The sequence below is a fragment of the Strix aluco genome, chromosome 14, assembly GCF_031877795.1.
Source record: "Strix aluco isolate bStrAlu1 chromosome 14, bStrAlu1.hap1, whole genome shotgun sequence".
NCBI lineage: Eukaryota > Metazoa > Chordata > Aves > Strigiformes > Strigidae > Strix > Strix aluco.
In genome coordinates, this window is record NC_133944.1 from 3,263,826 (window position 1) to 3,289,147 (window position 25,322).

Sequence of the window (25,322 nt, forward strand, 5' to 3'; positions counted from 1 at the left end):
CTGCAGACTGAAGAGGAGATGAGATAATGGGTGGGATAGCCAATATTAAAAGAAATAATAAATTAAAAATCCAGAATTGGAATTAAGTTTCTGCTCCAAGGACCCAACACATTTTGCTGGAGAACTCTTCAGTGCAAAACTCATCAACAAACACCACGCTGGGGACGGAGCCACATCCTCTCCCGCTCTAGTGCCATAACCACCAGGCTACCCCCTGCTTGGTGTGTGCCTCTCATTTAAAACCCTTCACGGTCTCTGCTCATCAGTCCCAGCCACTGTCTTATTTTGAGGGGTCCAACCATGACCATCTGCTGCCAAATGGCAACTGGGTTGGTACCCGGAGTCTGTTGCTCAAACTGGTGCTGTTGGGTGACTCCTGAATGTGTACTGGGAGGTGAGACTCCACATTTCCAACCTAGAGATCTCGGTCCTGCCTTCATCTTAGCAAAAATGTGGCTAAGGAATTGCTCACTGCCCCATCCTGGGTGCTGCCCAAACTGATTAGCAATGAAAGCTGCATTTATATTTATCTGATGCACAGAGACATCTGTTTATCATATGTTGCACGTCTGATAAGCAACTTTTTTCTTTGTCCCAAGGCCCGATTAAAGATTCCGATTAATGTAACTTGCTGGAAGGTCCTGTAACGCAGCTTTTAAATCAATGTCATGTAAACTTTGCTGGGTTAATCCTGCACATCTGAATTCAGCTAAAAACCAACACTGCAAGGTCAGGCTGTACAAATTGATGGATTTTTATTCCTTTAACCTTAGAAGTGTTGCAGAGAGGGTAATAGCAGCAAGACTTGCTCCTTCCAATTGCTTCTTTTTCCTACACAGGAAAAGAACCAGCAGATATTTTCCCTTTTCCCGATACATGTGTATATATAATATATACATACATATGATTTTTTAAAAAATGAGAGGTATTTAAAACAGCAAAACACTGCAAAAAGTTATTGCTTCTTTTCATGTGTATCTTATTTTTCATTTTTCTTGTGCATTGATTTGATAAGGGAGAAAAGGATTCTGATATTATAAATGGGTAAGCCTTTTGAATTTATTTTGGTAACACATCAAATAGTTCTAACAAAAAAATATCTCTATAAAGACATCTCAGAGCATTTTGTAGCTGAAGAAGGCATGAATGTTGCTGTAGCAAATTAGCATGAACTTGCAGAAAAAGTACTGTGCAATTCATGGACTTTTGTCTTACTTTCAGGGGAAGGTTTTTGCAGTATCTCTGTGGCACAGAAGTAACAATCTCTTATCAAAGCTCTTTAGTGCCTTTACATTATCATCAATACATATAAACAAAGGATAAGAAAGCTAATTCTTTGTGTGGATAACTTTCTGCAGGAAAATGCAGCCTGTAAAACAGTTTGTGGCAGAAGATCATCTTTACCAGCTTTAATCTAAGGAGTGTATTTTATTTATGGAATTCAGCACTGCAGGCATTCTTGTTTCTTTGTTTGACAATATTTTGTATTTCCCATATCCCATTACTTAGTTTTGTTCAAGCATAAACGTTGGCTAATTGTAAAGACCTGCTGGAGGCATTTGGGGTTTTGGCTTGGAACCCTGTGGCTTTATTTTCTCTCCTTAAACCTGAAAACTTCTCTGTAATAATTGTTTGTGAGCGTATACTAACTAGACCATTTCCCTTGAGCTTTATCCTTCTCCTTTCTTTCTTTCTTTCTTTCTTTCTTTCTTTCTTTCTTTCTTTCTTTCTTTCTTTCTTTCTTTCTTTCTTTCTTTCTTTCTTTCTTTCTTTCTTTCTTTCTTTCTTTCTTTCTTTCTTTCTTTCTTTCTTCCTTCCTTCCTTCCTTCCTTCCTTCCTTCCTTCCTTCCTTCCCTTTCTTTCCTTTCTTTCCTTTCTTCCTTTCTTTCCTTTTTTATCTTTCTTTCCTTTCTTATCTTTCTTCCATTGTTTGATATGAAATCTTAAAGCCAGCAGAGATGTTTCAGGGAACTCCTCCCACTGAAAAGAGAGCAATGCTGCCTTCGTGCCACTTTGCAATGTGTCTCCAAAGCCAGTGGAAACCAGGAGATTGGGTCTTGGTCCTTGTTTGAGTGCAGGGTACCACAAGGCAGCTGTCTGGCAGGACCTACCTTGAATGACAGCAGCCTGCTGAAATCCTACCAGCAAGATTAGCCGCTGCTTTGGAAAAGGAGAACACAGTCCAGAAGGTTGTGGTTCCTGCAGACAAGGACGTGCCAACTGGATCATCTGTGCTCCTCCAACCGTGCCTGCATCATTTTCTCACTGGTCCTGATCTGCCTGGAGCTTTGTCCTGCCTTTCTCTCCTCCTGAACTTGGCAGTTTCACCTTTTTCCTTTGTTCTTTCATGCAGTTTATGTACTTCATCGGTACCAAATGAAGAGTGCCAGGATTTTAGCTGGAGCTCCTTCTGCTGGCAGGATGACCCCTTTGCACAGAAAAATTCCCCTGCAAAGCCAGACAAGGGATCGCTCTCTTTTTTTTCTTTCTTTTTACCTTCCCAACAAAGACATGACCTTAATAAAAATATATACGCTAAGTATTAAGATTGGCATGTGTCTGTCACCCATAGTTTGTTATCACAGTGAGACGTATTTGAGCTCTGTGGCTCACTTTAAAGCAGGCTGAATCTTACAGGGATATTTTATCAGCTTCAATGGTTTTGGTATTGAGCCCGATGCTGCATGTGGAAATGATGGAGTCCAGAACTGTGAGAAGTCATGCTTTGACTTTCCTGCCCATTATTTCAGAATCAACTTTATCTCTCTGCCTGTGTTTTGTTGGATGATCACTCCTTCTACCAGATACTTTTGTCAATGACTTCAGCCCGGGCAAGACTTGGAAAGACACAAATTCCTGGCAGTCCAACTTCTTAATATATCTGCCTAGTTATGCTTAGGCACGTAGACATTCCTGAATGTCTTAGGCACCAGTGATGTCTGAGAGGAGACCAGTTCACATCAGTCACCATCCAGCTGCCAGCAATGCTGTAAACTTATGATTAGATTGGTAATTTTCCATATTAAATAACCAAAACCCTGTCCCTTAGCTTGGGAAGCTCAGCAGCATCCCTTCCCTCCCAAATCACTGAGTTCAATTACCTTTGGCTGTGGCTGTCCTGTGGCACTTTAATTTGGCATGAGCCACTGTGGGATGCCATTATGTTGCTGAATTCATTAAACAATATTTAAGAGACTTATTAAGTCAAATGTCTCAGTAAAAGTGACTACACAATGAACTTTTCTGAACCTGAACTGGTGCAGGATCCTGACTGATGCATGTGGGTAGCATTTATGCAGAAAAGTGTTCTGTAAACAGCTATTTTTCCTTTAAAAATCTGGGAATATTCCTATAGTGTTCATGGCTTACAAATGGTGTAGGGTACTTTTCCTCTCTTTATTCAAGGAATTCCCTTTCCCTTTCCCTTTCCCTTTCCCTTTCCCTTTCCCCTTCCCTTCCCTTCCCTTTCCCTTCCCTTCCCTTCCCTTCCCTTCCCTTCCCTTCCCTTCCCTTCCCTTCCCTTCCCTTCCTTCCCTTCCCTTCCCTTCCCTTCCCTTCCCTTCCCTTCCCTTCCCTTCCCTTCCCTTCCCTTCCCTTCCCTTCCCTTCCCTTCCCTTCCCTTCCCTTCCCTTCCCTTCCTTTCCTTTCCTTTCCTTTCCTTTCCTTTCCTTTCCTTTCCTTTCCTTTCCTTTCCTTTCCTTTCCTTTCCTTTCCTTTCCTTTCCTTTCCTTTCCTTTCCTTTCCTTTCCTTTCCTTTCCTTTCCTTTCCTTTCCTTTCCTTTCCTTTCCTTTCCTTATAAAATTTTTTCTTATCTTGACTCAATAAAATCCCACAGGGCAATAAGAAAAATTATTTTGCAACTTTAAAAAGCCCAAACAAATAAACTACTCAAAGCCCTGGATATTTTAAAGTGAAAGTAAGGAGCAAGAGTGAGTGAGGCTAAAAGACAGAGCAACCTCCCTAAGTGCAAGGAATATTTCTATGAGTTCCAATCTCACAGTTCCAGTGAGCTTGTATCTGAGTGACCAAATGTTATTTTCTCCTTGTTCTCCAGGAAAAGAAAGAAGATGCTGGTCCATGGGTCTGTCTAGTGTAAATGGGAACATGATCAGAAATTAAACCTTCATAAAAGGAGCTTTTCCCTTTACAGGGTCTGGGGGCTGGTGCTGGCAGCAGGATGCTGCTTCTTGGCCACAGCAACACCACATCCCGTGGTGATTCCTTATCTTGTCTTGGAGAAGTGATGCTGTGTGCCTGGCCAACACTACTGAGTCCATGCCACCGAACAAGTCCCCTCTGCACATCCCTGCACGTTTTCCCATACATCTCCGCTAATGGACCAGGAAGGAAAAAAGCCAGCTCTGTCCTCTGTCCCACGAGGAGCTGAGCCTCACCAGCCATTTTTCTCATGCAACACCAAAATAGCCATTTGCTGGAAATGGCTCCGTGCCATCCTTGACCTAGGCTGCGTTTGAACTGGGCGACCTAGAAGTGAAAGGCTCAGTATCGCGTTGCCAGTTCCCCCAACCATCTGTCCTCCTTCAGTGAGCTTCCTTCAAAAGTCCCCGCACACTTCATAAACATCCCAGCCCTCCTCACCCCTCCAGCTGCCCCCTTCCTCTAGGAGAAGCAGCAGTTCGAAGGAAATACCACTCATTTTTTTAATTTTTTTTTTTTTCCAAGTGTGTTGAATCCAACATCCGTGATTTGGCAAAAGCGAAAGTCTTTCCTCTGTCCTGCCTTTTAAACCTGTTGGTGAACATGGAGAAGATAGGAATAAAACCCTCTCCTGGTGGAAACGATGCAGTGCCCAGTAGCAAAACCTCCTCTTGTCTTTGAAGACCAACAATAAAGCAAACTTCCATTTCCTTACCATAACATTGTCATGTCACAACCCCGCGAGCTCCACCTTCCCTTTCAAGAGGCTAGAAAGTGGAACTTTAGACAAAGAAAAATAGTCTCAGGTGGGTTCGCCATGGATCATTTTGACTATATTTTAAACATTTAAATGTCAATGCTTAGTCATAGACAAGACATGATTCTTATCTAGCTACATGTGGCTTCCAGTATAAAAAATTTTGAACCCGTGCCATTTCCTGTTGGAGAGAGCTTAAACACAGGGGTGACAAGGGCACATCTATTTTGGATCCCTATTTTAAAAGCCTCCAGATATCATAGAAATCAACTGGCACAAACAGAAGACTTTGAATTTCTTTCATGGCGGTGGCAAATTACGTATATCAATGAAACACATACTTAGTGAAGCGGAAGTGAGCACCAGCAATACTTCAATCAGCTTTGGCATATGTATACATTATTCTGTTTGATCTCATAGGGTGCTGGATTTAGATGATATAATACATTCTGGTTATCTTCCTAGAAGTTGGAGGGACGTAAGGAGATATCCACTTTCACAAGATAAAATTAGCACCTCTTTATTTTTCGGATAAACATTCCTCCTTTTTTTTTTTTTTTTCAGGAAAACACTGATTAGAGTTACAAAGCATACCAATGGGTATGAGTTTACTCATATTCAACCCAAATCCTATTTATAATATAAAGGAAATAACATTGGTATTACACAGGGCAACTTGGACAGCCTAGACGTAGAAATAGCGAGCTATGCTCAGGCAGGTCTCTTCAAAAGCGCCGAAAGCTGTCATTTTCCAAATCAATGGTGGGAAAGTACACATTTTGCTTTAAAAAGGACAATTACACCAGAAAATGGTCAGCCCACACCAATTCTGTTATTTTACTGTATCTTTTGATACCAGCTTGGAGCTATGAGCTTAAGGTACAAACTATGATCTTGAATTTTGGACACTAAAGATTGAACGCATTTTCTTCTGTACCCCATCATCTCGATTTAGTTCCCACCTACCACAAATATCTATAAATGCTGCCCAGACCATCTCACAAAACTCTTGTTTATGGATGAATTTAATGTTTTAAAGCAGCCCAGCGAGAAGTTATTTTTGTTAAAGCATAGACCTCTTGGTCACGGGAAACGTGTTTCTGGGTAGATCTGTGTGAATAACGGATTGTTTGGTTCACTTGCCGCTCCAAACAATCGGGAGAGAAAAATGGTTTCCGGTGAATTAAGCCTTTTGTACAGCGTGGAAGGCCTTAATGGACCTTTGAACTTTTTAAAATAAAGAAATACATTGCATTATTTGCAAAGCTTCATTTAATGTCAAAAAGAAAGGTGGTGACCTTCAAACGTCTTTTGATGGTGAGAACAATTCAGCAAAATCAACACAATTTTTTCAAAACGCTTCGGTCAATTTGAATCACTGCATTGCAATTTGGGGGAAAAAACACAGTTGAGGTATTTTTGCTGCTATGTTTATGAAAAAACATCTCATGGACTTGCCAGGTTGGACTTCACACTAATGATCGACTGATTGATCTCCAGATATACGTACACACACATATCTTGTTTGGGAACACGACCATAATATCACTTTTTAATGCACGTTGTCTCAGAGCTGGTGGGTGAAATGAGCACGGAGATCCCATCTCCTACCCGCATTGAGAAGGGTCTTCTCTGCAGCGCTGGATCGGAGATTGGCAGACAGCTCTCTTAAATACAACACAGAGAAATTTATAACAACGTGTGCAGAAACTTTTGTCTCAGCAAATCACCGTCGCATTCACATTGCAGTTATGAAATTAAGCCGCAGAAGATATGATCTGTTGAAATATTATGTGAGGCCTTCGTTATCAGGATGTGATTTTGTACTGCTTTTCGATGTGAAGCTTTCCAGTTTAATACACGATGACAGAACAAGATCCTTTTACAGGGAGAAAGCTAGATCATTTTCAAGACCAAGTGTAGCAACTTCTCAAATGTCTGTTGTTGTCTGTCCTGTTAATTGGCTGTATGGCTGCAGTTTGTGTGGGCTGGCCATTATAATGTCAATAAATCCAGTGACTGGAAATGAAATTTGATGCAGAATGGGGCTGAGTGGTTTGTTCCTGAGAGTTTGACCATGTGCATTGGTCGTGGGATTTCGGTGGACATCACTGAGTACCCTCATGTAGTGTAAAAGCAATTATTTCTGGAGAAAAAGTCTAGGCAGTAGCTTTTTAAATGGCATATCCCCAAAGAGTGGCCATTTAATCGTATCAAGGTTTTCATGGAGAAAAGGCAGCTGCAGAAAGGGATTTTTCTTCACTCACCTCCATGTCCCCGAGTCATTGAGGGCTTCAGCGTTTCCTTGTGGGACACAGACAGGAGCTGATTTTCCTCCTGGCAGAGGAAAGAGCCCATTTTGTGGCGATCTCAGCACACAGAGGTGCTGTCAAGGGAAGCAGAGAGGGGAGAAGAAATAAATCAGACAGGGAGAAAACAGCCGCTGCAGTGCTGTGAGGGGGAGGATGCCCCGCAGAGAGCAAAGGGGGGTCGGGGCAGGATGCACAGTGGGTCCAGCGCGGCCGTGACTCACCCATCACTGGCATTTCACTTTTGAACACAACCAGCAAAAGGGCTTTTCTGCTTGAAAAGCCCCAATTTTTGCATTACCCCTACTCCCCCCTAAAAAAAAAAGTCCCCCAAAACACCTTCCCTGGAAAAGTCAATTAATAGCAGAGAGCCCCAGCGATGGGAGAAGCTGGGAGGTGGCAGTGTGTGATGGCAGGCTGGCACGGACAGTTTTTCATGCCGACGTTGGATTATTAATAGCGAGAGCACACCATGCAGTGCTTTTTCCACTCATGCCGACAGCAACAGTTTGTCTTCTGTTGTCCAAATTGTTCAATTCATAGCAGTCTAAAAATTGCAATTTCCAAAGAAGCGCACCGCAGAAGAGGCTGATGGAATTCTTACGTCACTTTAATAACAGGTTATATTAAAAAATAATTACCAACCGCATGAAGAAAAGTAAGTTAAAACTGCCGTGTACTGTGCACAATGAGATCTTGCAAAATCTGCAGACCTCGTTCCTGCAGAAGTCAAAATGAGGGGGATAAGAGAAACTTATTGTCTATACATGAGTGTTGCTATATGTTTGCAATCACAGCCTTTGCATCCCCCCGGGAGCTCAGATTTCACGGGGGAAGAAGCCGGATCACTGAGCCGTCCCACCAAAGAGCCACCATCGCTACAATTAGCTGCAGAAGCCTAATTTGGGGGTTTTCTCATTAACCTGTCATGTCAAATGCTGTATGATAAGATGGTGAAAATTGGGGGGAGGAGTGGCGGTGGAGGGGTAAAAGTTCATTTTGCAAAGCAAACAAACAGCAAGTCGCTTGATTTTACTAATTATCCTAGCCTGTGGCTCTTTCAGCCATTATTTTTCCCCCTCATCAGCGTATGAACTGACAAGATAAGATAGGAGCTGGTATTTTCTAAACTATCCTGGCTGACGGCATATACAGATAATATGAGGATTCATTTGCAAGAGTGCACAGAAGATTAATTGATTTACTTAATGTTAGAGTAATTGCTCATTAGAAAAATAACTGCTGGCATCTGTGGGTAATGGGTGTCAGGGCACACCGTAATGCCCCTCTCCAAGCAGTGTCCTAGAAATAGCATCTTAGGTGAAGAAGGGCAATTTATTTATAATAAAGGACAAATTATTTATAATAACCTGAAATTATAAATGCATTATTATAAATTCTGGGTCTGATCCACAGCCCAGTGACACCAATGGGTGGGTAAGAGTTGGCTTACACAGTCTATGGAGTGGACCTTTAATTTATACGTTTTAATGATATAAAAAATTATGAACTAACATCAGTGCACTTCTCAAACCTGCAATTTCCCAGGAATACTGGTGGGTACAGGCTTAGCTGGCCAAAACATCTTGACTTTTGCCAGTGGTAACTATCTAGATCATGTCTATCCTATGTTCTCTCTTTTTGAGGCCAGGGTCTGCATTTTTTTTTAATACAAAGCCCTCAAACCTTACGATAGTAGGAAACTGAGTGTCCTGAATGTGTCCCAGCTCAAAGTAATCTTATAACCCCACTTTCAGAGATGGGAAAAAAAGGCAAATTTAATGATTATGTGGTTTGCCAAGGACCTTACATTAAATCAGCATATAAACGTGAAATATGCACTGCTTTAGAAAGATAGCTGTCTTTTAATTTTTCATGATGCTACAACTAAATGGATGCTTGAGCATGTGTTACCTTTAAACGGTGCCTTTTATGAGCTTTTAGAGCATCTTCACTGGGGGAGAGCAATAGGCAGCTCTTGGCAGCCAGCTGCCATTGTTACCATTAAAGATGTAAAAATCAGAATGTTAACTTCCAATATCGGATTTTAACCCAAAGCCAGTAAAACGTGTTATGTCAGAATATGGTTAGATCTATAAAGTGTGTTTCAGCAACATGTTGCAGCTGGTGCTGTGTATTTATAGCTTTAGGAAAAAAAAAAAAAAAAAGAAAACACAACAGCCAACACACACTGGAAAGAGTAGAAAGCATTTTAAACAGTAAATTTGTCAATGTTTTTCCTTGCTGCTGAGTCGGACTGTGGGTCGGCACTGGTTTAGATTAGCCATATCCCGTGCAATTTGACAGTAGCGACATGAACCTGCAGCGCATGGATCTGAAGTAAAGATAGGAGGAAGGAGGAGGAATTCAGGGAATGTTTTTCCTCGGGAACGCTGTGGAAGCGCCGACGGTGGGACCGGGGCGGCGGTGACAGCGTTAACACTTCCCAGAGCCGAGGACCCCGACGCTGGAATGGCATTGCCCACCCTGAAAGTGAGAAGGTAAAGTTTATTTTTTCTATTTTTTTTTTCCTCCCCTTTCTCTCGCTCACTCTCCTATATACAGAATGTATCAAGACCACCAAGAGTGGCCCTTTTTTTTTTCACAATGATGTACAATTCGCATTTGTTAATAAAAAAAATTCTGCCTGAGGTCATCCACCTAGATTTTTTTTTAAACAGGAAACGGGTTTCAGATGTTTATATGTTAAAAAGTAAGGCTGCTAATCTGCCTACCAATTTAACAGGCATTGACAACTGTCAAATCTTTTCTCTTTACATTACTGGCTTTTGAGTTGAGCTAAGTATTTGCTTAATATTTTTTTAAAATCGGCAAAATAACCACTATCATACAATCACTCGCTTTCTGGATTTGTTTGTTAACACCAAGCAAAGCTGCCTTGGAAAGAGCAATCCAGCATTTACCGTACAGTGAATCCCAAGCTGTTATGCTTATTGAGATGAACTCTTCAAGGAGGGTCGTTTGAAGAAAAGTTTGAAGAACTGCAGCTTCGGCGGTGCTTGCAGATGGTTTTTGTGCCTGCGAGGTGCAGCGTGCACACGAGAAGCTGCAACTTTTAACTTGCGAGTGACTGGTGATAAATAGACAAAGATAAATTAATCTTCATTTCTAGATTTCCTTTCCCCTGTCGGCACTACACGCTTAGAAAGAAGTTCAAATAATTGCTATTTTTATTTCCTTCATTTTAGCCCGTGCAGGAAAGACTGATAATATTCCACTAATATTCTCTAGAGCAGGAATACCCCGATGGGCACTGCAGAAGATGCCTGAGACACTGAGCGATGTGGACTCTGCGTTGCCCACGATTTCTGGTGTGGATTTGGCACAGCAGCAGCCACGACGTGGTTTTTCCCAACAGCTTGTCACACGTTATTCACATTTCTGATGTGCATGTTATTCCCATTTCTCATCTCAAATGTGCGCTGGATTTTTGCATATCACACGGAGCCCAAATCCAGTTCATGATGTTCTAAGTGCATGAGAATAAAATTAAATTGCTGAAGTGCTTCATTAACAAAAATTATAACAGATAAAATATCTGAGTTAGTTATCTTCTCTTGCGGGTAAATGCTGTGGACTTTCATGCAGATTTATCTGGAAAAGTGCTGAAGGATCATACAAATTTTCTATTAAAATCTATTCTTTTTGAGAATATTGCTGAACTGTATACATGCAATTTTCATAATGATTTACTGTGATGTAGGTAAAAGGCAGGCGGTGAGAAAACATGCGTAGCATCTACTGGCTACGCTGAAAGAGAAGTTCTGAGTGCTAAAGGATAAGATTGTGCTATTCTAGCAAATGCAAACTGAGCCCCAGAAAATATTTTTCCTTCGGAATAAAAAAAACAACTTTCGAAGGTACTTTGTACCATCTAATTAATGATAGTTTTTCTTTCTAAGCCTTCTAGAAACAAAGACTGGCTTTTGACCTGAAATTAGAAGGCAACAATAATCCACCATTAAAAATCTATGCTGAACATATACAGTGTTAAAAAAATAAATTAAAAGAAAATGGCTTTATTTGCACCGTTTCAGTAACCACAGAATACATCCTATCTGGTTAATTTTGACTTGGTTACATGAAAAGCCTTGCTCTGCAAACTACAGTCGTACATGTGAATTACTTTAAGTCCACGTATGTAGCATAAATTTTCTGTGCTCTTCAAAAAAAAGGTGAAGATGCAGAAATACAGATGTTTATCCCACATTTTAGGGTAAAGACTGGCTGCTTTACATCGCAATTGAGAGAGGCGCACCAGAAGCATGAGCCTGACAATCAGTTCTCCAAGCAAATAGCCTCATTTAATCTAAAATATGTACTTTGGGAATTTTACTAATTCAGTCAATCAATTATCTTTTTTTTCTGAAAGCCAACAATCCATATCTCGCCAGCAAGTTAAAGAAAAAAACCCTTCTTCTTGGCACATCCCCTGTAACAAATGTGGAAGCTTGCTGATGACCACAAATATATTGTAAAAATGTGTAAACCAAAGGCAGTGATATTTTCCAAAAGAACACCTGGAAGGTGTAAATCAAAAATATTGTAAACACGTCAGCTGGGAACATACGACAGGCACACTGGGTTGCTGTGCACCCAGCCCATCGGGCTTTGGAAATCCAAATCGATAAATCAGGGGATGAACCTTAGACTAATAAACAATTCTTTTAGGAAAAGGAGATATTCTCTGTCCCTGCAGCCTAACGGTGAACCAACAAAAGATGAATTTGTTACGTTTAGAAAAATACATGAGGTCAGTTCTAATAATGTGATTTTTTTTAAAAATTGCTGCTCAAAGGCACTCTCAAAATCAAGCTCATCTTGCTTTGTGTTTTGTTTAAATGAGGAGAAAAACTAATAACACTATCAGTAATTCAGTTATTTTCTTAGAAATACTCTTCAGGCATTTATTTCCCCCCTTAAGCTTTTAAATTGTCGATAAAATGCAAAGGTTATATTCTACATCTACATTATATGTTACATCTACATTATATTTTACATTTACATGACCAAAGGCTTGCAACGAACAAAAGGGACAGAGGAAGACATTTGGAGAGCAAATTGCTGAAAAAAGCGTTGCAAAGTGAAAAGACGGCAGGACCAGGCTCCTTGTTTTGCTGTGCTGAAAAAATTAAAACTGGGTTTCACTCTTATGGTTATCTCGGTTGACTGAAAGAAGCCCTATTAAAATGCTATCTTCTGGAAAGCGTCATAGAGGCATGAGGTTGGTAAACATTATAAAAACAAGCCCTAATAAAATTTTTATTGCTTTACATTTCTGTACATTTTACAGCCAGCGCGGGGAAAAGAAGCGACAGCGATTTCTCTGCCTTGATAGCAGGCAGGAACTTTTTTCCTTGCTTTCCGCTCATCAAAATAAATAAAAATGTTGAAGCCTGTTCATTTCTCAGGCATTCGGGGGAATTATTTCACGCTCAGAATAAACCAAGGGAAAAGCTAAAGGCTAAATGAACCTCGCAGAGCTAATCTGTATGTTATAAACAAGTATCATCCTTTTTGGACACAGCACTATTTTTGCATGTTATAAAACACCGCACTTTATTTTATATCCATATGTGTTTTCTGATTTAAAATAAGTAGGGAAAAACCTGCACATATGCACTCTTCGTACACCTACTTGTTATAATTATTAAGCCAGTTGGCTGATGAGACCTTTAAAATTGCTCCCCAAAACCCAGGGTAGACGTTTGCTTCCTGAGTAGGTATTTATAGCTTCTGAATGAATCAAGTCATGAACAAAAAAAAGGTAATTGTGCTTGCAAGTATTTAAATATTTACATTTTAAATATATTTGCTGCCAGCTTCTGTTAGCGAGAAGAAAAGTAATTTGGGAAATTACAACCCTTCCTATTTCCCACATTTTTTAAGATAATAAATGCATATCTGAATTTAGCATGCCCTGAAGCTTGGCTGGCCAAAGTTGAAGGCAAAAAGTGAGCTCAGGCTGATTATTTGCTCAAATAAGGGTGTTGCCAGGGAGGGAGGGCTGCTGGGTTCGGGACATGGCGGGGATGAAGACGTGTCTCCTTTGGGCTGGAAAGCCCGAATCGCTCAGGGCGGCTCTTCCCCTGCATGCGAAGCCAGGCACCGGCCAGCGGCTGTGCTAATTTCTCATGTTATGACCTCAAGCAACAAACCCTCAGGATACAGCTGGTCTGCTCACCCTCGCGCATGTTGGCAGGCACACGGCCTTAGTCATGTTTCCCCGAAACCCAACAGTGGGGTAGCATGAGGGATATGATGTTTGGCGTCACGTAGGTGATGCCGTACCCCAGCCTACACCCCATCTGAAGCCACACTGGAAAGTTCAGGATGCGTTGAAGCATCAGAAGGATGAGTAAGTAGGGGATGTCACGAAGAAATAGGGCAGATGTGTTGGTGGGTCAGGGCATCATCCTCAGCACCCTTCCTTCTGGAGGTGCTGCAGGTGGCCAGCACCCAGCACCCTTGCAGTGAGTGGTTTTAGTCTTGCTTGTTTCTTTTATTTATTATTGTTATGATTATTATTGTTATTACTACTTTTTTTTTTTCTCTTGACTTCCTTGGCATCTATATAGAGGTTTTTTCTCATGGAAATTTCTGCCTCCTGGTCAGAACAAGGAAGGAGGCTCACTAGGGTCAACCAAGATGTGAAACCAAACAGGTGTTTGGGGTCCTTCCTGCTACTGAGGGTTTTCTAGTGAGGATCTGTTCCTTCAGATTTTTCTGATGTCAAGAAGTCAGCAAAATCTCTTCCAAAATGATATGCTGAGGTGACCAAGTCCCACACCACCGCGTGCTCAGCACAGGCAGATGTGCCCTGTTGGCCACGGGGATGCTCTGTGACCAGACACACTAACTGTGTGCTCATCCTAGGGTGACAACTGAATTTTGAAGTGATTTTGGTAAACCCTGATGGTCCATAGGATTTAAATACAGGTCTGCAGAAACTAAACCTTGCTTAGATCATTGTTCATAGCCTTGAACTGCATCAGTTCCCACCTCTCTGAGACATGGGACAGATGTCTGCTGGGACCCCTCCACTTGATCGAGTAACACTGGTGGATAAATTTTTGTGAAGCCTGTTGAGAGCCTCTGATGGAAGCTGCAGTGGGAATTGGAGGTATTATCAATACTATTAATCAAAACTGGTAAAAGCAGATGCTGTTTTCTGTTAGCCAGGGAAAACATTTCTTTCATAATCACCCATCCCACTCAGCCTGCTGGGTTTCTGCTGGTGGCCAGAGGGGACATTTCCATAGACCAAGAGGCTCTGTTTTGTCCTTTCTTCTTGGTTCATCTTTTCTCCAGGCTCTGCCCCTTCTGCAAGTCAGCCTTACGGGACAGGCGTTGGCCTCTCCCTTGGCCTTGGGGCGCTCACTGTATTGCTGCAACCAAAATTCATGCTAACCAAATAATCTTGATGACACAGTTTGTGGTCACAAATGCTTTATCACCTTCCTCATATGACGAAGGGAAAAAAACCAACAACCCTCTACAATGGCGTCAGTCATTGTTGATTTAATTAGTAAATATGTTCAGCTAATGCTCACCAGGGCAAATTGTCCCTTCTTAAGCCTGTACAAATAGCATAAGGATGCAAACACCAGAAAACCGTGCAAGTATGCGGTTCCTCTTGACATCAAGTTTCCTTCTGTAATCCAGTGGTTTTACTGTATTAAGTCTTTGCATAGTTTAATAGGTGCTGTTGTGTTTTTTATCCCCAGGCTGATTATGCCACCAGCTTGGGAAGGTAAGAGCCGAGATCTCAGCAACCAACTTTGCTTCCCTTTGCAGTTACCAAATGATCCTTGCCTCAAGTTACAGAGGTTTTTCGGTAAAACTTGGACCTGTTAAAATCAGCGGCAACTTTCCCACTGACTTCAGTCAGGCTGGGATTTCACTCTCCCTGCTTTACCTTTTCATCGTTGCCTGCAGTGTGAAAAGCTTTGGTTGGGAGCTTACCAAAGCAAGAAAATCAGACGGACTCTGGAAATACTATTGTTTACTTTAAAGCACATTTTGTTTCCATTTTGCTATAAATATAGATGAAGTGAAAATCTGCTGTTGTGTAGGGCCTGTCACTTCAACAGCAGTTCAGCAGAATTTCTCATATGGTCTCTCCAGCCCACAGAAAATCATTCTGGGATGCTGGGCCCAACCCTGCAAGGCAATACAAGTGGGAGCTTAAAGTTACTCTGCCTTGGACAAAAAAAAAAAAAAAAAAATTAAAATCTCACCTCTTCTTCAAAGCAGGCTGAGAATGAATCTTGCAGAGGGGAAAAACAGCAGCAAAAAACCCCAGAAAGATGACACAGACTCGTGTTTTCAGCAACATTCATTTAATTACAGCGCAGGTTCACATGCGATGTATTTAGGTATTCACTCTGGTGTAAGAGCTTGGACTGGAAGTATTTTTCTTAATTAGTATTTAAATAGAAAACACAGAAGATGAGTAGGAAAAGCAGACCACTAAGAAAGCAAAAATGGAAAATAGGTGTAAGCCCCTTGTTCTCAACTTGCTGGAAGGCTTTTGTAATATATTCAGCTCTTGTTTATTCAAATTAAAATGTACCTGATCCTTGGACAGGCAGAACAAACCAAGTCCTGCCCTCGTCAGCAGCACTGGCACGTGTGGGGCAAGGCCCTGGTTTGGGTCCTGTATTGATGAAGGGTTGGAAGAGCCATGGCAGAGTCCTGGGAGATGTAATGTGTGGCTTTAACCCACTTTTGCACCCCCCAGCCCTGTTTTGCAGCCCCGTGTTGCAGCCTCTGCCTCTGAGAGCCATGGGAACATTGGGGAAAGACGTGATTGTTTCACCCCACATCTCCTGGGACCTCCTCGATGTCTCAAAAGTGTTATTCCCAGGACACTATTTTGGAAGGGAGATTACTTTTCACAGCCAAATCCTGCCTTACTGCCCAAGATCTGGAACTGAGGGGTACGTATACTTTCAATGTGCTATGGAAACCTGCCCTAGCCTGGAGTATTTTATTCTGATTTTAAAGGAAAGCCTCAATTTTATGATGTAAATTCAAAACATGTAAAGAACAATATGAACCCCTTGGTTTAGGGTTTTCTATGAAAAGTCATGATGGTTTAAAATCAGCATCAGTGTGAGGAGACCTCATCCTGTTACAGGCATTTTCTCCTTGCTGGAAATGTAGAAACACCGTGCTGAAAGGCACATACTCTAGGCTCTGTAGACATTTATATGAAAAGTTATTGTTTACAGATCTGTCAGAGATTTAGCTTTGATGATGTAACGTTGGCAAATGTCATATGTAACTTCCCTGACACTGTTTTTCTAACAAATGGCTCTTTTTCTCTGCCTTGAATAGAAAAAAAAAAAAAAAATAGTTTGAAAGGACCCTGAACCTTAAAGCCATTCGAGTTTTGTTCAGCGTCTACCAGATTCAATTTGATAAAATATCTGACCTCACACTATAAAATCTGGCTCCTGGAGAGTGCTGTTGCTATGCTGGTGCTATCACTTACAGGAAAAAGTGCCCTTTTATTAAATATTGTGCAACACTGATTAAAACTAAAGTTAGAAATGAACTCTCTGCTGTATTTCTAGGACAGCTGAGGGTCTCAAGATGAACAGGGCTGGCAAGCTAACACATTGGGCTTTTTAGGAAGATCTCAGGTATCACAAATGGTGGTTCAGCAGGAAGAAAAATATCTGCTAAAGAATGGAGAGACACCTTCAAATGGCAGAGGGAGGAATTCAGCCCTGACTGGAGGTCTGGGGGAGGTCAATTCCCCCCATGCAACAGGAGTTGAAAAAATGGGGTGAAGTTAGGGGAAAAGGGAGCAGAGAAGGAGCCAGGAGAGCAGAAAGGGAAACAACCCAAAAAGTGTGACCAGGAGGCTTGCTCTTAGGGTTTAGCATCTCTTACTTTAGCAATAGAGACAGGCAAATGGGGAAGACACTGCTTCTCAAGGAAGCGTCTCCAGCCTGCAAAATACCTCCCACTGTTCCCCATCTGGTATCAATATCCCCTCCGTGTTTTAGGAGCTGCCTTGGGAGATGCCACAACCCATCTGCTTCCAGCAGTGGTGGGGGAAAGCAGGGGGATGGTACAGGTAAATTTTAGCACCTACTCTGTCACCCTTTTGCTGGGATGACATGCCATGGCTGTCACTTCATCCTGGGTCACTGCTGGAAAACGATCCAAGGGCTTGCCACAGCCCGGAGCGGGCAAGGAGAGGCAAAGCTGGGAAAAAAGGGGGTGCATAATTCATTAAAGATGTGTGTCATTAATTAAGGGCACACAGGATGAGTGTCTTTCACAACTTTACGAGGTTGTCTGCCGGAGTTTGGCAAAGCGGGACCAGGCTTGCGGTGGAGGGAAACTCTCTCTGACAGCGACACTGCCCACAGAATGCAAACCAAGGCCAGGAGAAATTCCTTGGTTTTGACCATCTGAGGCCTGTAAATGAACTGTCAACTTCCAAACATGCATTAATTTAGCCCACAAAAAAACCCCTTGTGCTGAGCAATTGAGGAAGAGCAGGCAGACACCTTGGAGGCTGCTTTTCAGCAGCCAAGTCGGCTGGGTCTGAAAAGCGGTGCCTGCAGAGGATGGCACCTCTCCACCATCATCCAAAGCAGCCCATATGATGGGGCGGTTTTGGGGAGGAACATGTAAATCAGAGCGTGCCAGGTGAAGATGCTGGGGTCTTCAATTTTAATTCGTGTGGTCAGAGAGGCTCAGGCTTGGTTCACGAAGAACAGGGCTCAGATTTCTTTGTAGAGAGGAATTCAAGATCTTGTTCATGTTTCTTCTTTTTTCTTGGATATGGGGAAAAAAATAATCCTCCTAAAGGTTTCTAGGGGTTTATTTGGACCTGGCCACCACCAGCGAACTCAGCACAAAGCTGAAGTGCTGCAGATGGGAGCAGGAAGGTGTTCCCTGCATCCAGCCTCTCCCTTCTACCTGCAAGAGGGAGACTCTCATCAAACTCCCATTTCTCTCTCCAACAAGAAAGGTTCCCTGGACATTGTCCAGAGCTGAACTCACTTGGCTCTGACAAAAAAACCCAGTCTGGGCTCCAAATTTATTTACCAGTAAAGCTTGCTATCCTTAAAAAGCACGTTACATTTGATTTCTGGCCAAACATCCAATTATTTATTTTTTTTTCATTGTCATTATTTGCTCCAGCTCATCAGTCCCAACAAACAGGAAATCCATTATTCATAGCAAAGTAATAGTGAGATGCAAACACGTCTCCATGGCTGTGTCAGCTGCGCGTTGCAGGCTGGAAAAGGGCTCCTCTCCCTGCTGAGCATCACTGCCTTTGGTCTGAGACATGTTCGTAATTAGTGCCCTGCCCTGTAATGATCTCCATGGTAAAACAGCTCTCTTGAAAGGATTTTAGGTAATGTGGATCTGACTAATTTTAGTAGGAGGAGATAAATGAAGGGAGAAGGAACATGGTAGAAAGGGTCACTACTGGTTTTAGGACCGGTCTCTGGAAACACAAAATATCTTAGCTTCACCTCTTAAAAAATTGTAGAAATCCACTGTTTTCAGGTTTGAAGTGTTCAGCACCCAGGAGAGGAAAACCTGTGTGTGGCTGGGAAGTGATGCAAGCATCTTTCTTCCCATGTGTTGCAATAAGCTCATTACTCTGACATGGCAGGGGCCACTCCAGGGGCATCACACCTGATGAACTCCAAGTAGCTAAAGCTTGAGTTTTTTCCTTCCCTCCTCTGCTGCCTCCTAAACTGTTCAAGAGAAAACAAAACAATCCTGGATAAAAACGTATTTCACTAGTGCTTGAAATGAAGGTTGGCTCCATTGGTGGAGTCCAGCAGACTCTGGGTGGGAACCAGTGTGAGGGTTGGTGTTAGATGTTGGACAGAGCTGGGCACTTCTGCTACAGACTCAGAGCAGCAAAATAAACTCTGCCAGTGGAAACCGCAGCAGGTCCCCTATGAATAGTGAATATCCACCACTGGAGTCAGAACTAATCCTTGTGCTTGGAAGGACACACAAATGTGTGGTGATTTGTCATGTTTACTGGTGATTGGTGATCTTTCGACTCACCCATCATTGGAAGAAGAAGATGACATCCATCAGAGAATTTACCTTGGATGTTGCTCTCCATGCCACAGGACATCCCCAAGTGGTGTTGATGGGGAAAGGGAAAATGGGGAGAAAAAATGGCAACTTTCTGAAACACAGGGGGAACCTCCCCCCAAATGTCACTCTGAGCTGGCTGCCCCCTGAGCAGCATTTTCTTTCAACTTTCTATGTTTCCAAAGGAGAGTTTCTCCATGAGGAGTGTTTAACCACTGTTTTCCTGGTGCTCTAGTGAAGATGCTGGCATTAAAAGGAGAAAAGCAAGTTTCTTCCCTCTGCAAGTGGCCTTTCAGTGGTGAGATAATGCTCTTCCCAAAAGTGCGTGTTCACTGCTGATGGGCCATGGCCAAAAGCAGCCTCCCCACTCCTTCTGGAGGTGACAACAATGCACATGTGTGTCATTTCCTGATCTCTGTGGAAATGGCAGGATTGATATTCATGACTGAAAAAAAAAAAAACTGCTTTGGAAAATCAACACGCACCCCCCTCAAAGACTCCACCTTCCAGATTGCTTCACTTCTATGTCAAGTGCCTCCGCGCATCTTGCTCTGCACTGCCAAGGCTGTGTCCTCTCCTCAAATGACTCAGCCCCACGTTGTCCGGCTAGTCCCCGTGGGAGGGGATGGGAGCCAGCATGGCGGCAGGTCAGGGATGTCTCACAGCCCCTGGGGCTGGTGCCCACCTCCTGCGCTCAGCATCTCACTGGGGATCTCCAGGGAATTGTTTCTAGTGCAACAACAACGTTTTAACCTAAAAAAATCCCTAAGTTATCAAAATATATCTAGGCAGGGCTGTATACCCCTGACACACCATGCAGATAGGTGCATCCGTTAGAGCCGTCCTGCATCCAAGATTACCCTGAGGCTCTGTGCTCCTGGACCTTCTTCAAATGTGCACTCAGTCAGGAGCAAATCTGCCTCACCACGGCAAAATATTTGGGCTGTTGAAGAGAAGGGGAAGTTGCCTCTAGTTGTCCATTTTGCTGCTAGAAGTTTTCGGGGAAAAGAGTACTTTATGTAGTTATTTTTGGGGCATTGCACTCCTGGAAATGCTCCACGCAGTAGGAGCCTGAAGAAGGAAGGCTTGAATCTCTTCCAGTTGTTCTATCTTGTATCACTGCATTTTGGCAAAACACAGAACAAATGAGTGGCAAGAGTCAGATAAACAAGCTTAAGGTAAACATTATCTGCATGTATATCCTGATTTATAATGTACGTGCATCAGTTAAAAATTTACTTGAATTTACCACAGTGTTTTAAGTAATGTTATTAAGAATGTAACTTCTTAGGAAAACTCAGTCTGTTTTTAGCCCAGACATGCAATTAGGGGAATTAGTAATACGATACGTCATCTTCAAGAACACACAGATACGGTGGTCAGAAACCTCATGCAACCCTCTGGAAGGAAATTTTGCTCGCAGCATATGTGAATGCTCTCTTACAAGCCTCCTAATTCTCACCAAGAAATAATTCGACCTCTGAGCCAGCACACTGCCCGTTTTGAGTGCTCTGAGGATGAGGCCATGGGTTTAGTGTCCTCCTTTTTGGGGGAGAAAAGGGGCAATGAAAGGGTCTTCAAAATATTTACGCACAGTGAGGCATGAGGAATCTGCAGTGGCATGGGTGGAAAGAAGTAGACCTTGTAATTCACAGCTCTCTCCTCGAAGGCATGTAGGTGAGATCAGGGTTTGGTTCATGCTCCTTGCATGGATTTTTTGGGTGTCTTAGTCTGAGACAGAACTTACAGGAAGTCCAGTGTGAGCTTTTGGACAGGGTTTGGAGGTGCATGATATAGGGCTGGCTTTGGAGAGCAGCACCATAATTTTGAAATATTCAGGGTTCCTGCACCAGAAGCATATATCAAACAACACCTGAGTGCCCAAACTCTACAGCAAACTGTGGCACATACTCCTCTTTTTGGGCCTAAATGAAGGAGTAAAAGTTAGGGGGGACAGGTCAGGGCAAAGAGAGCATTAACTCTCCTGTAGCTGCTGCTACCACAATGCATGGTCTTGCATCATCTCCCCAAACTGTGGCTCTGCAGCTCCTTGATCCTACCCCACCACCATGAGAGCCCTGTCTACTCCTGGGACCATTGAAAATTCCAGAAAAAAAAGCAAAATCTCTCCATCCCTGCTTTCTTCCACGAGTTCCAGAAACTCCGGATGAATTTCACAAATTCAGGAGACTTTTGGCTAGTTTGCATAAGACAGAGTCCAAATTTTTGGTTGCTGAACCAAGCCTTTGAGACAAGTCATTGAGGTTTCTGTATCACTAGCAACAATCTTTGCTTTTGATTTTGTTTTGCTTTAGGCCTGCAGCACTACTAAATGATGACCTGATCCTGCTATGTGGACATATGTGAGGACAGCTGAGAGGATTGGGGCCTTTTCAGTAATAGCTGCAAATGATAGAGGATCCGGCAAAAGTGCTGGAAAATATGAAAAGGCCAATGAAACAGGGAAAAGGAGTGATCCAAAAAGGGGTTTTTTTCTTCCCTTAAGAAATAATGCATTATCTGGAAATCCTACTTTATAGTTTGGAATTTGTTTTTGTGTTAGTTTCTTTCAGTGACCTATTCCGAATAAAGAGCAACCGCAGAAATCGTACACCAAAGCAACAGCAGTGGGTGGCAAATTTCTGCGTTACCACAAATATCCTTCCATACTTGACAGTCCAGATTGAAAACATTTTTTTGTTGTTGTTTGTGGATCTCGTCTTCAATCAGTCTCAAAGAGGGGAAGAAACGATTGACTTGCTGGTTTCTTGACCCCCCAAAATTGCCTTCCGCTTCTTCCCCAAGACCATTTATGACCCATTGCAGTGTGCAATGCCCAGGGCTGTTCTGGTCCATGGGAATGGTTATGATCCCTCTCTATGAGCCAAGGGTCAGATTTGCAAACACTATTGGTTACCGTGTGTGGAATTTCTGCAGAACTGGGGTTTCGAAAGCAAACATGGGTTTCTCACCCATGTTTCTCACTAGGACTTGCCTAGAGCAGGAGAAGTACAAAGTCACTGCGTTTTTTTAAACCTCAAGTTCTTGGCTGAAGATATCTCAGCCAGGGAGATGTTTCTACTCAAGCAGGAGGATCCATATCCCCCCAAAACGAGTATTTGTACCTCAAATCATGCACAGCCACATTGGCTTAGTACATACACACATCTCTGCAGCTGGGGTCTTGCACCATAAACTGTGTCAGGGAAGACTCTTGCCAGACATTCATGCAATACATAGCATGCTTGAGTCCTGATTTGTGCTGGGATTTTTGCAATGCAGAAAAACACCACCCTTCCCCACGTGACACAGCCCCAGTTGAAGACCTGTTGGGTCTGGTGTCAGCCCACAACATCTCATTTTTACTACCAGACTCCCATGTAATGGAAAGCATCATCCACTTCCATTTGCAGATGTGCTTCTGCACAACGTCAAGGCTCGACCTTGAAAAGGTTGTTGCTGCAGAATAATAAAGCCACTGAAAGCAAAAGTTTATGACATGAGCTGCAATCCAGCCCTGCTTCCATGCCTTGTTGTGTGCAACTCAAGTGCACTTTAACCGACTGCAAACTTTGGATGTTAGCACATAGTGAACGTGATCTGAGACTAAAGCAGAGCTGCTCGGCGAAGGCCAAGCGTACATGACTGAAAGGGAAATAACTTCACAGAGCATTAGGCTGTTGCTTAACTTGGGATTTTTCTGGAGGTGGATACTTTTTTTTCATTTGCACATTTCCCTTGATTTGGAAAGGCTAATTTTTCCTGGCTTCTCTTTGAGGGTTTGATGTTGAGTTCAAAATTGAATCTAGGCTGTTAAAAATGTAATGGAATACGTGCTGTCCTCAGCTCTTCCCTTGCAGGCTCTCCTGCATTCACTGGAGTTTATGGTGAGAACAGTTTTCAGCTCAACAACAACTCTCTGCAGTCATTTATGCACGTAATTTCAAAGCATGTCAGCCCAGCTCTGCAGCTGCTGTAATTCCTCATCCTTAGCAAAACTCTGGATTTACCCAGCTCTCAGGTGGTCCCCTTGTAGTTATTACTTTTTGGATGATAGGCAGACAAGTCCAGCACAATCATTTATTTTTTTAGGGGACATGATACCTTTGTGGCCCCACAACTGAGTGGGAAGCATGGTCTCTCTCCCAAGCACTAAAGTTTTACCAGTATAACATCCCCGGTTGTTTTAATAATTATTCTTGATGTGAGGAAATAGCCACAAATGTGATTCATAGCCCTCTGTAGCAAGGAAAAGGCTGAAATTTTCAGGGCTAGGGGAAGATTTTTTCACCAACCAATGGAATAACTTGATTTTGCTGTCTCAGATAACCAGAAACTCTCCTTGGCTGGTGTAAGTGCTGTGAATTGTCTTTAGGAAAACATCTCCATCTTTTTTTGCTGTGAGAACAGAAAAATCCGTTAAATCAGGAGTCTTCCAGCAAGTCCCATCCTCTTCCTTTTGCCTGTTTCTCCTCCCATTTTGGATCAGTGCAGGGCTGAGAAGCGAGTCCCGTGACGCTTGGGATATGATGTCTTCATCTCCAAAGAGGCACCTTGGAAATCACCATGGGAAAAGCCATGGGAGCTCTGTGGAAGGCTCCAGCATCAACAACCCGATTTTGAGGGCTGGCAGTTCCTGTTAGGCAGAAAACAACCCAAACAGCCCCAGGCATCTTCACCTTGTTCCCATGTCAGGGCCAAGTTGGGATGCTCTGCCTCCCCTGCACCCCAGGGGACAGCCGGGACGGCGTGGTCCCCACTCAACGTCGTTCGTCATCAGTGGATGACGGCACCTTGTTTTGACAGAGGTGTGGAAGAGCTTTGTGAATTCGCCTGCCAGTTCAGCCCTTTTTGTTGTTGTTTTCCATGAGAACACGATATGTTTATCTAGCTTTGATTTTTTTTTTCTTTGTAGCTGAATTAACTGATTATTACTTTCATCTGGTTTTCTCTGAAGGGTCAGATGAAGCCCAAATAATAAGATTGGATGTGAGTGTGTGTATGTATTTATAATTAATAGGTTGCATACTGAAAGATGTGGGGTCCCAAAAGAACGTGTAAAGAGAAAATGCTCTAAAACTCAATCTTTATTTTGGTTCAACCTCAACAATTTCCTGCAAAGTATAAGCGGTGATATAATACGGGGCAGATCAAACCAAACTCTAATTCTCTTCTGCTTCTCATGCCAAATGTCATCCCCTTAAGATGTGCTTTTCTCCATCTGGCGATTTTGGCTTCTCTATGTTCCCTGTAAGTCTTTGGATCTTTTGCTAAAATGTTTGTGATATGACTCAGAATAACAAACAAAACTTGCAGGACCTTCATTCAGTCGAGCACAGTACTGGCAATAAATGGAGCTGGCTCAACCAGAGGATTTTATAGGGACCCCACTAAAACCCAAAGGAGAGAAATAAATCAGCAACTGATGCTTTACTTGTTTTTTGGTTTTTTTTTTTTTTAGAAAAATCAGAACTGTTTTTCAGTAAAGCTAGAACTTTTCCATGTTTTCACCAAAACAAACAGAAAGCAGGTGCGTGCTGAAAGAATTTTGGCCTGGAAAGCACAGAGAAGTGCATATGAGTTTTCCTTTGAGTGTTTACAGTTAATGGGCTCAATTTTGCTTTTAGCTATGTCAATGCAAGTTTTGCCATTCCCTTCAAAGGAAGCAGGCACGGACACCTATGGAGTCACGGTATTCCTTAGGGAAGTGAGTGTGAGACGTGCAAAGATAGTTTTCTGGTGGTCTGTGTATTTTAAGGGTTGTCACAATCCTATCCAAATCCTCTGTGGTGCAAAACGTTGCTCCATTCACTGAAATTTTGCTCCAGAAAGTAGAGCTTTTCCTTGCATTAAAATATATATTTCCGGAGAACAGAAAGAAAATGCAGTCTTATTTTCCAGTAGTACTCAGTCACCTTTTTGGCAGTAGTTTGGTTTTTGCTTTTGATTCAATGCTTGGTTTAACTGCAGTTGTAGAAGGTGGTTA